This window comes from Panthera pardus, unplaced genomic scaffold, assembly GCF_024362965.1.
Source record: "Panthera pardus isolate Hobbes unplaced genomic scaffold, ASM2436296v1 HiC_scaffold_2, whole genome shotgun sequence".
In the NCBI taxonomy this organism is placed as follows: Eukaryota; Metazoa; Chordata; class Mammalia; order Carnivora; family Felidae; genus Panthera; species Panthera pardus.
The window spans coordinates 7798379-7812207 of NW_026526765.1; the positions used below are offsets into that span (position 1 = coordinate 7798379).

Here is a 13829-nt window from a genome sequence, read left to right on the forward strand (position 1 = left end):
TGTGAGGCCCTTTGTCCACGGTTATTCTGCACGGATGAAGCTAAACCTAACTTTGCTGACTTCCAGGGGAACGCCCCACAGGAAATTCCACCCAAGTGGGGCGCCTGGGGGACTCAGGTGGTTAAGTGTCCGACTTTGGCTCGGGTCATGATCTCGTGGTTCATGGGTTCGAGGCCCGCATCGGGCTCTATGCTGACAGCATGGAGCCTGGAGCCTGCTTTGAATTCTGTATCTCCTTCTCTCTCTGCCCCTACCCCCTCACACACACACACACACACACACACACTCTCTCTGTCTCTCTCTGTCTCTCTCTCTCTCAAAAATAAATAAACATTTAAAAAAAAAAAAAAGAAAGAAATTCCACCTAAGTGCCTCCAGCGTATAAATAACATTGCTGCTACCTAGAAATTCCTCACCTGAGCCCCGCACCACAGGCTGTGGTGCTGGTTCCCTACTGAGAGAGAAAGAGAGGAGCCCTTCCCAGCAAACAGCAATACGCTTGCAGTTAGACAAAACTGTATTTTACTTCGGTCTCTTCATATTAATAAAATATTGCCATATTGAAAAGTTTGTCTCACTACAATGTACCATTTCAAGGCTTTATGTTAGAAAATGGCATGAGCTACTACAACATCCGATATTATAAATAACACCTAGAAACAACCCAAAAAAAACCCTAAACAAAGAACAAAGAAATTACAGTCGAGCCCAAAGACTTTAGACTTCTAACACGTTGACCTATTATTTTCCATTACTGATATAGATACAGATACATCTCCCTCCCATGTATGTGTGTATGTATGTATGTACATATATATATGGGGAAGGGAGGGAGGGAGATTGAGTTGGCCTTTATCAACATTCCAAGAAACCCCCAATGTTGACTTCCTCATTTTGATATTGCACTAAAGTTACGTGGGAGGCTGCCATCAGGGGAAACTGAGTGGAGGCGCATGGGGCCTCCCTGCATATTTTTCACCAAATTTCTGTGCCTCCAGAATTATTCTAAAACTAAAAGTTTAAGACGCGCACGAGTAAGGAAAGATACTCTACCCACAAAAGAAATGAAGGTGGACCTTGGAAGGGAAGAAGCTCGCGAACGAGGGAAGAGCTCTGTGAGTCATCGCCAGCGGTAGAGAGGAGGCGGAGGAATTGCACAAGTGGTAGTCGTTGCAACTGCAAGTGTAGGGATAGTAACCGTTGTAGTAGTTGTAAGAGCAGTAGTAGTAAGAATCGTAGGCAGCAGTCGCAGTTGATAGGAAATATTTGCATTCCCCACCATTGGGGCGTAGCGAAGAAGGAACCGTGTGAAGGTGGAGGGGAGATGTTTCACCCAAATCTAAACCCATGTTGAATCGGACCCTTGTGATATTTACTAAGAGGACGTAAGAAGCTTCCCAAAATAACTCACTCCCAAAATACATATGTCTCATTCAACTCCCCAGGAATGCAGTCTTCAGGGTGAAAGCACGTGAAGAGCTCAAAGCAGGTGAAATAGTACGTTGTTCATTAAATCCATCGAACGTGTTTGTCGTAGGATACGGAATTCGTGTATTTAATTTACGAATCAATTCCTCAACCTTCTATTAATTGCCCCACGCTTGTGGGTTCGCCCCGTATTTGGAAAGCCCCAGACTCTCCGGGACTTAGCTTTCTCCTTACAAGCCAGCTTGAAAAATAAGTACTCTGGCAGATTCAAGAGAGAACATAATTCAAGGTTCGTTATTTTATGAAGCTTTTCCCACTGTCAACCCAAGTGAGAGCATCGGTGATGGAGCTGGAGATGGAATATTACAAAGACTCTGGAAATGCTTAGGATATAAAGCACCTACTACGTGCCTGATGCCATTCTGGTCATGCAGGACCCAGCAGTGAACAAGGCGGTCACGATCCTGCCCATTCTCAAGAAAGAATGACAATGTGCACAAAACTCAACAAACAAGATGATTTCAGATAACAACTCTGACTTGACCTTAACCAACTCTGACTTGAATAAAAACCAAGAGATGTGATAGAGAACAACACTTTGCAAGGGCTCTGGGTCAGGGAAGGTCTCCCTAGAGAGTGACATGTGAGTGCAAACCCAAGAAACAAACAGGAGCAAGCCAAGAGAAAGAAGGCCCCACAACAAGAAAAATACAAACCCTAATGTGACCATCAATTTGGTCTTTGCGACAAACAGAAGTGGCCGTGAAGACAACAGCAGATGAAATCAAAGAGGAAGGTCAGAGCCAGGCGGAATTAATATATTTGGAGGGACTAGGCATGTGGATCCATCCATGAAGAGGGGCTGCAGAGAGAGTACTTTCTAGATTTCTGTCTTGTGGCACTAGATGGAGGGGCTACTGCAAACTGGGATTGGAGAAGAGGGCCCTGGGTCTAGTGCAGGACTTTTCAAGTACAAGACATGGCTGAGACCCCCTTCTGATCTCGGGTCTCTGACTTGTGAGCCAGGGTAGCCCAGAGTCCCAGTGCCCAGATCCCACCCTGCAGCCACTCCCCTGCAGGGCCTGCCCAGCTCCCCAGGGGCACCACCTTAAGGCAGACGCAGGCTTCTTGGCCTTGGGATCCACAGACCAGGCTCTTCTCCCTCCACCCTAAGCCTGGGCAAATCACCACTGCCCCATATGTGTCCTCAATTCTTATACTGTTGTCTCTTCTCATTCCTGTTGCTGCTCTAACAAATTGCCACAAGCACAGTGGCTCAAGACAACAAAATTCATTTTCTTGTGGTTCTGTCCAAGATGCACCACTCTGGGCTAAAACCAAGGGGATGGCAAGGCTGCCTTCCTTCTGGTTTTGCCTCTTCCAGCTTCCACAGGCTGCCCAGCTTCCCACTAGGTGCTGGCTCTCGCTCAGTGAGATCTCACTGAGCTTCCCACTAGCTCAGTGGCTCTCGCCCACTGCATGCCATAGCAGCCTGGGGATCTGGGCAGGGCCCCCCAACAGAAGCCACTTCCGGGGAAGAGATGAAAGTCACTGCTCAAGAAGAAGAGTAACCTGGGGCACCCAGGTGGCTCCGTCGGCTGAGCGTCTGACTCTTGGTTGTGGCTCAGGTCACGATCCCAGGGTCATGGGATTGAGCCCCGCACCAGGCTCCACCCTGAGTGTGGAACCTGCTTGGGATTCTCTCTCTCTCTCCCTCTGACTCTCTGACTCCGACTCTGGCTCTGGCTCTCAGCAGAACTGAGGCCTGGTGGTGAGCATGCCCCCCCGGGAATTCTCAGATAGATCATCAGTGCTGTCTCTACTCGGGGGTCATTTTCTCTTTAACATAGGCTGCGCCTCCTTTTCCACTTTGCAAGCTCTGTACACCCACCGTCCTGCAGGGGTGAGCGCCACGGGGGAAAGGTAACACGCTAAGCCCAGGGCCTCCCACCCAAACCTGCCTCCACTTCCAGGAAGCATGCTGATTCTACTGCAACCCCCCCCACACACACACACACTTCCGTGGACACACTTTCTCATCTATATTCTTCTCAATCATCCTTCCCACAGCGACCCACCAGATATGGTCCAAAAAGAGAACCCGCCTCTCACTCAGGTTAGGATGAGTGACATTTTCAATCATAACACATTTCAGTCATTAAGGAAAGTAACTAGAGAGTCTCCAGGGAGGGTGAGTGAGTGAGAGGAAAGCATATTCTTGCAACTCAGCTTACCTATGTTTTTGAAAAGAAGGTTGTCAGAAAATGGGACTTCTTTTGAGCCACTACAATGTTAACATCTGTGCGTCTGTAAAGGGAGAGAGACTCCTAATCATCTCTCACGTCTGCAAAATGCCTTTGAGTTGGAAGAATGTATTCGTGGCCTGAGCCCCCACCCGTAGAGACAGCACCAAGGCTTAACCCTAAAAGGTCCTACTTGCAGCAGCCGAGTCAGAGGGCTCTGGGTGCCGGAAGCCTGGTAGGACGGCAGTGCTCTGTCGCAGAAGAACTTTCACACACGTGTCACTGAGCCTTCCAGCAAGATGGGCAAGAGTCACCTGGAAGGATAGAGACAGAGACTTTATCAGGCTCATACCATACGTCATATGACCTGTTCCTGGCTGCTTTCTGTAGGTGGTGAATCTAGCCTGAGACTTGCTTTCACTACAAACTAGTAGGAGAGTTTGGGGGGCGTAACTAACCCTCAACCACCTCTAACTCTTGGCCAGATACCATCGTCCGGCGAAGAACACTTCAGAGCTATGTGTGACGCAGCAAACTCAGGGTCATTCTCAGCAGCAGAATTTAGTGAACGCCCACCGTGGGCCAAGTCAGGGGATGGGACGGATCGCGGGACCCTCTCCTTCCAGAGTGGGCTCCCCCTCCTGTAGTCCCGTGCTTACATGGCCTCGTGGAGCTGTGCAGGTTCCAAGAGGAACCAGCGAAAAGGCCCACTGTGGGCCCAGGAATGCACTGTCCATGGATGATCCCCATGGTCAACCCCTGGTCTCCAGGCCCGAGGCTATCTTACTTGGATGGAAGTCCTAGAGAAGAACCATTAAAGGCAGTGCACCTCTTGGGCTCCCGCAGGCCTTGGGACCCCAGCAATCACAGTTACAGGCCTTCAAGATTTGCAAGGTAAGAATACGCACAGGCCTGCAGGAGGAAAAGGCCATAATCCGGTAAGAGGGGACTACACCGGGGCTTAACCGGAGAGAGGACCTGTAAGCATCCACAGACACCGTGAGCAGTGCACATGAGATTGCGAGAGAATGTACAGAAGCTTACGTGGGGAGTGCACACAAGGCGGCAAAAAGAGAGCAGAGGCGCACGTGGAAACTGCACACGGTTCGCGTCGAGAAGCACACGCCGACTCACGTGGGGAGGGGCGCCCAGGCTCACGTGGGGAGACCCACGGTGGCCACGTGGGGAGACGCACATAATTGTTGGGGACCTAAAAATCCCTCTCAAACAACTCCCCCCATTTAATAGAAGAAGAGTGACCCTGGAGGGTCCGGGGCTTCTCCCCACCCAGCCAGCGCAAGTCATGCGTGGGGTCACAGACCAGGATCGTGGGCCAAGACGTGAGTTTTACTGCCTTCTTTCATTTCAAAAGAAGCTAAGACAAAATTTCGCCCGAGACCTTTCCGTCCTTGGGTACAAGCAGGACAAGGAACACTGAGGTCAAGATTTGAAACTTCAGGGGCATTTTCTCCAAAGGCTGCCTGGGAGCTGACAAAGAGGAGGAGATCTACTCACTACAGGTTGGGATTTGAAAAGAATAACGAGCTCGGGAGCCAAGCACGTGCCTCCGCGGGCCCCGGCGCTCCTCGCCAAGCACCTGCCACGCTTCTCCCTCGGGACGCTCAGAAGGGCTCACATCTCTCCGTGCTGGGGAGCCTGTCCCTGGCCCCGTCCACAGGAGGGCCCCCCTCACTCTCAGCTACTCCTCCTTTCCTTTTCCTCCTGGCGTCTATGCTGAGGGTGATTCTATCGTTCATGTTTTGCTTTTTTACCATCTCTCTCCCTTCTAGAATGTCAGCAGAGTGAGGCTAGGACCTCACACTCTCCTGTGTTCAAGGCTCTGATCTCAGTACCTAGAAAAGAACCTGGTACAGGGTGGATCCTCAGTCAACACCTGCTAGGATAAAATAACGATAAACCATACACCTAAATGCACACGCTGTTCCATTTCCAGAGGCTATATTAGAGAATAGATAATCTTACATTTTAAGAAAATTCTCTGGTGGGTTCCCGGAAAAACAGTGTTCTTGTGTCCCTATAACTCACTGTCGTTCCTGCAGTAATGACCGAATGAGTACGGAGAGATTAAGGAAGAGGAAACAGGCATTCATTTCTCTTTGTGACTTTGACACAAGTGAGGCATTTCTCCGAGAGTTCGTCTCCCCGAAGTCCTTCTGCCCCCAGGGAGGACCAGGAGAGCCACACTCTACAACGGCCCGTCCCTGAGGACCAGGGCTCCGCAGGACGGTCGCGTGCTGTTGAGTGTGCAACTGCAATTTTTCAGACAGCTCCCGAGATGCCTGCCTGGGGCAGATTTGCAAGTGATCCAAAGGTGACGGAAAATGACGCTACACCAGAGTCTTTCATTTTCCCGATGATCTGTCACAAGGACGAATGCCATCCGTTCCGGTGGTCTTCGAGATCACTCCATGCTCGGATGGTTGTGTCAACACCAGGTCAATCCGGGATGGATCAACAACCCCGGTAATCCCAAGGAGCCCGCTTTTACTGTAAGCCACGGTGACATTCCACAGCGAGGCCTCCGTGAACGTGCCCTGGGCTGCAGGGCTCCACCCAGAGGCGCCCACAGGGGCGACAAAAAGCCCCGAGTGAGAAGCCACAGCCCGCTCACCGTCACGGAGCAGCCCTGACCAGCTCTCCGTTCAGGTGAGCCTGAGTGAAAGGTACGCAGTCGGTTACCTGGGCAGGTCTCATTACCCACGATGTAAAATGTATGTTTAACACAGGCCATTTTACCACACTGGCCGCCACAGTCACCTGGAGACCGCTGCCCTTGAACGGCCAGGAAGCGGTAGGATCGTTTCTAGGAGTTTTAAGTCATGCTAAAGGAGAGTACGCAAATATCCAAATATCCAACATTTATAGAAGCAGAATCCCAGCCACATCCTCATCAGACATAGCTGTTGAGATAGGACGCTGTAAATCGTAGCAACTTCATACAGTAGTCAGCCTTCGTATCTGAGCCTGGTGTCTCCTTCCACCCCTCCCCCCCACACGCACCCACACGCACACCATCCACACGCACGCACACACCATTCACACTCTAACAAAGCCTCTGCTAACAACAGCCTGTTTAATAATGCAGCATGGAGCAGAGGGCAAGAAATTATCTTGTTCTGCCCAAACCCAAGTGGCAGGAGAAAATATTTCCCAGCCCTCACGTCCTTGAGATGTTAAAACTGGATTTGCAATCAGTTTGGTGCTGCACACAGTGCCCAATGGAACAGCATCGTAGCAAGACCGATGGTTCTGCTTTGCAAAACCTAAATAGCACACTTACTGAAGACAATCTGAATGCAGAACAAAAGGGACCTTAGAAATAACCGTCGGGCTAACAAAACTACAGCGCTGAGTGGGTAGGCCCGAATTTAATGAAATGATGTAAAACGTGTGCTTAGAGTGTCTGGAAGGTTTGGAATTGTACTCAGTTCTCTGTGGGATAGTTTGGGTTTGCATCACCAATTAACACAAGTTCCCAGTGACGGTGTGTGTGTGTGTGCGTGCGTGTGTGTGTGTGTGTGAAGCGTCTACAGTGGCAAATGCCCACACCAAAATACACAACGTCCAGAAACTTCATTTCTCTGAAAATGAATCCCATTAAGTTTTTTCCTAAATTTTTTTTATTACGTGTCTTTATTTTTGAGAGGCAGAGAGACAGAGAGAGAGAGAGAGAGAGTGAGTGGGGGAGGCGCAGAGAGAGAGAGGGAGACACAGCAGCCAAAGCAGGCTCCAGGCTCTGAGCTGTCAGGACTGAGCCCGACGCCGCTCGAACTCACGAACTGTGAGATCGTGACCTGAGCCGAAGTCGGACTCTTAACCGACTGTGCCACCCAGGCACCCCTCCATTAAGTTTTTTTAAATGTAATTTATTGTCCAATTGGCTAACATACAGTGTGTAAAGTGTGCTATTGACTTTTGGGGTAGATTCCCGTGGTTCATCACTTTCAAACAACGCCCAGTGCTCATCCCAACGAGTGCCCCCCTCAATGCCCATCACCCACTTTCCCCTCTCCCCCACCCCCACCATCCACCCTCAGTTTGTTCTCTGTATTTAAGAGTCTCTTATGATTTGCCTCCCTCCCTTTCTGTTTGTAACTATTTTTTCCCCTTCCCTTCCCCCATGATCTTCTGTTAAGTTTCTCAAGTTCCGCACATGAGTGAAAACATATGATATCTGTCCTTCTCTGACTAACTTATTTCACTTAGCACAATACCCTCCAGTTCCATCCACGTTGCTCCAAATGGCACGATTTCATTCTTCCTCATTGCCAAGTAGTATTCCGTTGTATATATAAACCGCATCTTCTTTATCCATTCATCAGTTGACAGACATTTAGGCTTTCAACAACAGCCAGATTATGGAATCCCATTAAGTTTTAAGCTCCAGCATGTAAGATCTGGAGGTAAGCACCAGAATTAAGAGGCTGCTTGAGGAACCAGGATGGCCATGATTCTAGTGATTTCTTTCTTTCAATCACTGCCAGCCTCGGCATGCAAAGTTATCTAATGGGGAGTCCACAGAGAATAATCCAGAAGCTAAAAGACTACAGGGACCCTCATCACACAAGCATGAAGACATAAAAACAAACTTAGCAAATGCAAAAAGAGAAATTAAATGACCTTTGAAAGGGTTATGGAGCCAGCTAGGAATACTAAAGGATATTCACACAAGCCTCTTGCTCACGGAATGTGAATTCCGAACTACACTTTCTCCAGATCCTTTAAGACACACAGGTTCCTGACATGCAAGCATGAGGGTTGAATGAAAAATCACTATTCAGTTCTCATGTGAGGTGGAAAAAAAACTTCAGGGCGTAAAACAGTTAACAAACAAAGAGAAATGACAGCTTAAATTTGAATTTGGAGAGCACCTTGCAAATTGTTTGCACAGATGTGACATTATTTACATGATAATTTCATGCTTCTCAGCACACAGAGGAAAATAAAACTTGTTAGATGACATAATGGGACCATTAATTCTATTAATGGATCAAGGGTTTTTTCTAGAACTTTTCCATTGCTTCATCATCTTGATATAACTGGCAATATTGTTACATCTGCATTTCAACACCTACTGCAAAAGGCAAGTCAGAAAGAAAATAAGTTTGCTACCTTGCCTAGAAAAATAATGTTTCCTAGTATCAAAGATAGTCGAGGCACTACAGATAACTCTTAAGCGATATGGGTTTGAACTGCCCAGATCCACTTGTAAGGGGATTTTTTCCAATAGCTACAGAACAGGACTCTAAATGTATTTTTTCTTCCTTATGATTTGCTTCATAACATTTTCTTTTCTCCAGCTGACTCAGTCTATAATACAGAAAGCATACAAAACATGTGTTCATCGACTATTAATGTTATCGGTGAAGCTTCCGGTCAACAGTAGGCTATTAGCAGTTAAGTTTGGGGGGGGGGGGCGGTCAAAAGTTACATGGGGATTTTCAACTGCAGCGGGTAGGGGAGCGTTTTTGGCGCTCCTGACCCCCGCATCGTTCAAGGTCAGCTGTATCTGGAATGACCTCTCGCCAAAGCATTAAGAACCGTTTTAGGGCTGAATAGTTTTCCAGCCATTGAAAGAACAGAATAAAGAGCTTTGTCTACTATACTTATTTCAGAAAGCCTCAAAGAAATAAGCATAGATCAGCCACAAAACCACGAAGCTTCTTCAACGTGATGTTGCTGCTGTTTCCTCCAACGGCGCTGAATCAGCTCCATTTCGGTGGCAACGCTCCGGAAGCAAGAAATGATAGATTACAGTTGCGGTGAGCTTCACTTCGAAAGCACAGGAGGAATTCTCTTCTGTCGGCACTCACATTTCATCACTTACTTGCAATTTCTGTAGAGTACTCTCCAAACTGGGAAAGATGAGGAGGCCACGGGATAGATTCAGATTCAAGAGATTCGAGACTCGCCCTTCACCCTGAAAAACATTCCACGCTGTCCCTCTGTAAATGGAATTATGGCCCCGGCAACACACGCCGGGGCGCAAAGTGCCCGGGTGAACCGAAATTAAATGCTCATGAAAAAGGGCTCCCTGCACATCAGCATCCATCTGAGCTGGCCTCTTCGCCTCCGCCATCTGTCTTGATTTTCATTTAGAGCCACGCCTTTCGCGCCGGGTACACTCCCTCACAGTCGCGGGTGGGTGTATGTGTCCTTGTCACCCATGGAGCGACACGGGGGAAAGAAATTACTTACTGATTTTCCTTTCTGTGGAATGGTGTCTTTGGAATGGCTTCTTGAACCAGGCCAGCAACGCGTGCGGCTCCAGCGGTGGGACCTGAGACAGGATGCCGTGCTGGGACCGTCCTGCTCAGCCCTCAGCCCTTCTCGGCAACTGTTCCTCCTGAGACCGCCAGCTCCCCGCCTCGTTGAGAAGACAAAGTGTGCCCTTAGACGTCGTAAGGATGAACAAAAAAGGGCGTCTTCCCATCTGAGCAGCTGAAACAGCACGACGAGAGCTTTGTTCTACTTCTTTATTCTGATGGAGGTTTGGGATGACTCGTCCGGAAAGGGGGCCGCCGCTTGGACATGCAGGGAGGGCAGAGACGGACAAAGGGGTATGGAAGGATCTGGAGCAGGAGCACGGAGAGGGCGGGACCTGCGTGCCACAGCGGGATACAGAACCGGGTAGGCGGTGGAACCAACAGACGAAGAGTCCTTCACAGCAGGGACCATGTGACCCAGGCAGGGGCCCAGGTAAACATGACCACCTGCTGTTGTAAACAAGCTCTTCCCGGATTGCAGGATCTCACCTGAGACCAACGTGACCCAGGCAGGGGCCCAGGTAAACGTGTGTCTGTAGGGAAAACTGAGCCACACGGCAGCTCATACCCAACCGGCCCCACGGGCGCCCTCTGTCTTTGCTGCCCTTGGCCCAAGTGATCCCACTGGTGCTGGCAACCCAGCCTCAACCTTCTCATTGTTCTGACAAACCCTCTTCTCGCTGCCAAGACTCTCCTTGAACCCCAGCTTCCTGCCATCAGCTCAAAACACACTGGAGGTTCAGGAGAGTCAGCTGGTGATACTGACTCTTTGAAAGGACTGTAGTAAAATCCAGTTTTCACCTCTTTCTCAAGACTTTAATTTTGTTCACATGGTCTGCTCTACATAAGAGATCTAGTAATCTCTGAACAAAACGGTTATTTTTTAAATTTACTTTTTAAAATATGAAATTTATTATCGAGTTGGTTTCCATACAACACCCAGTGCTCATCCCAACAGGTGCCCTCCTCAATGCCCATCCCCCACCCTCCCCTCCCTCCCGCCCCCCATCAACCCTCAGTTTGTTCACAGTTTTTAAGAGTCTCTTATGGTTTGCCTCCCTCCCTAACTTTTTTTTCCTCTTCCCCTCCCCCATGGTCTTCTGTTAAGTTTCTCAGGTCGCACCACTAGGAATTCACCCAAGGGATAAAGGAGTGCTGAAGCATAGAGGCACTTTTACCCCAATGTTTATAGCAGCACTTTCAACAGTAGCCAAATTATGGAAAGAGCCGAAATGTCCATCAACTGATGAATGGTAAAGAAATTGTGGTTGATATACACAATGGAATACTACTTGGCAATGAGAAAGAATGAAATCTGGCCTTTTGTAGCAACGTGGATGGAACTGGAGTGTGATGCTAAGTGAACTAAGTCATCCAGAGAAGGACAGATACCATATGTTTTCACTCTTATGTGGATCCTGAGAAACTTAACAAAACAGTTTTTAAAAGTAATCTGACTATCCTATGTTTCTATATTAAGCTCTTGCTGCAGCCTGTTGGAAAAGTAAACGAGCATCAATGCAGATCAGGTTATGCTCGGCTGTAGTTAAAGAAGAGAAATAACCAAGGGGATACCAGAAGGTGAAAATGAGCCATGAGCTGTTGTAAAAACATAACAAAATAAACAGGTAAATTCAGAAAACTTGTAATTGGGAAATTTCTAAGGACTTCACATTTGTCGAGAAAGGTGCACTACAGATTTACTTTTCCTTCTGGGTTTTGCTACTTGAAAAACCCAAACTTGATGCATATAAGCAGATGTGTCCCAAGCATCCACGTCAATACCGGCCTTGGCCAGCCTGAGGCCACCGGCAATTTGAAATGCAGGTCTGCTATGAGCGCTCGTTGGGCTTTTACTGTGCAATATTCATGGTGAATTACAAAAGGCATTTTAATCACAATCTCTATAAAGCACATGGATAATAAGAAAAATAGCCACCAAATTGCAGCTTAGACTTCTATTTATTTTACAAAGACACTCTAGAGTAATTACACATTTGGCAGGTTAATGCTAAATTCAAATTTAAAAAGTAAGATTAGCTTTTATAATATAATGAACGGCCAATTTCTTATATCCTGCCCTTGGGTGCATCCCAATACTGCCTCCTGGTGGTACTGCAGCTTAATTGCAGGAACAGGTTTTTGAAAAACAGTTGTTTGAAAGATGAAACCTCAGGTGATTACAAACACCATGACATTAAGCAATGTAGCCCTGAGGTCTGTGGTGGGAGAGCTGTGACCAAACATCCATCTCTATCCTTTGAGAGAGACTACTGTGACCTCTGCTGTTCTAAGAAATAAACTAAGAAATGAACTAAGAAATAAAATCACCACCTAGAAAATTTGGCTTTATTTTTTTTAATGTTTATTTATTTTGAGAGACAGAGAGAGTGTGAGAGGGCTAGGGACAGAGGGGGGAACAGAGGATCCGAGGAGGGCTCTGTGATGACAGCTGAGAACCCGATGCAGGGCTCGACCTCATAAACCATGAGAGCATGACGTGAGCTGAAGTTGGACGCTTAACTGACTGAACCACTCAGGCGCCCTGAAAATTTGGCTTTATTAATATCCAAATTCAGACCAGTCAAACCAAGTTATTAAGTGGCATTGGAAAAAGAAAGACGTGGTACACTCAGGTTCTGTTCCTTCAACCTGCACATCTCAGACAGCTTGGCATTCGGTGTGAACTGGAAAAAACACCCTCCTGAGTCCTCCAAAGTTGGTTTAAGAAACTGATTGGCCCATTTCCCTCCAGTGACTCCTGGGTTGTGACAATTCAGGTCATGCAAAACCTCCGTAACGCTTCATACCAAATGTCTGACCCAAAACCATCTTGTGTACTTCAAGATCCGGGGCAAACCCCACCTTCATAGTATCCTCCTTTCTGCCTCAAGACTGAAGTGAATTCTCCTTCTATCTTTTAGATAGCCCTGTCTACAGTAGTCCCCTCTACCGCTCTATGCTTATATAATGTTACACCATTTATTTCCTTCACTCCCCTATCACGTGCTGTGGTTACCTTACCAGGCTATGTTTTTGTTTGTTTCCTGTGGGTCTCTCCCCGTAGAATGGATGCCTCCTGAGGGCAGGGACCTAGCCTGTTCTGCTCACTACTGCATACCTCGCTCCTTGCACAGTGTTTAGCACGTGGTAGATGCTGAATATGTATTTGCTGAAAGAATACACATTTAGTGGTGCTGAGGGTGTTACAGTCAGTCCTATGCTTGCTGCTGAGATTGTACAAATTATTTAGCGGACAATTTAGCGATACGAATCAAACTTCGTTACGCGAATATAGTAGTGAAGTGTAAAAAATAACCCAAGCGTTTGTCAAGAAAATGGAAATAAGTGATGTGCGTCAAATAGTAATATGCTATGCAGCCATCAGAGATGATCAGGGGCACTCGCACAAGGGCCATCCTTAGGGGCACCAGTTAAGCATCCGATTTTGGCTCAGGTCATGATCTCACAGTTCATTGGTTCAGGCCCCATGTCAGGCTCTGCACTGACAGTGTAGAGCCTGCTTGAGATTCTCTCTCTCTCTCTCTCTCTCTCTGCCCCTCCCCCACTTGTTCTCTCTCTCTCTCTCTCTGTCTCTCTCAAAAATAAGTAAACTTAAAACAAACAAAAAAAAAGATGATCATCATCTCTATTTACTGACATGAAAAAATGTCCATGACATATATTTAAACTCAGAGACAAAAACAAAAACATGCGTAATGGTTAATTTTACGTGTCAACTTAAGTGGGCCATGGAGTGCCCAAATATTTGGTCAAATCTTATTTTGCATGTTTCTGAGTCTGTGAAAGTGGGTTTTGTTTTGTGTTATTTCAGATGAGAAAAACATTTATAAACATTTTTTTTTGAGAA

The 13829-nt window shown here is 47.4% G+C and overlaps 1 long non-coding RNA gene across 1 annotated transcript in view; it reads right to left on the reverse strand.

Moving 5' to 3' along the window:
- Positions 1 to 3980, reverse strand: part of LOC109267819 (uncharacterized) — a 179473-nt gene extending 175493 nt beyond the window's left edge. Inside the window, exon 1 of the long non-coding RNA XR_008423656.1 lies at positions 3865 to 3980. This is a non-coding gene — a long non-coding RNA (uncharacterized LOC109267819). The remainder of the gene's footprint in view (positions 1 to 3864) is intronic.
- Between the last annotated feature and the right edge of the window lie 9849 nt (positions 3981 to 13829).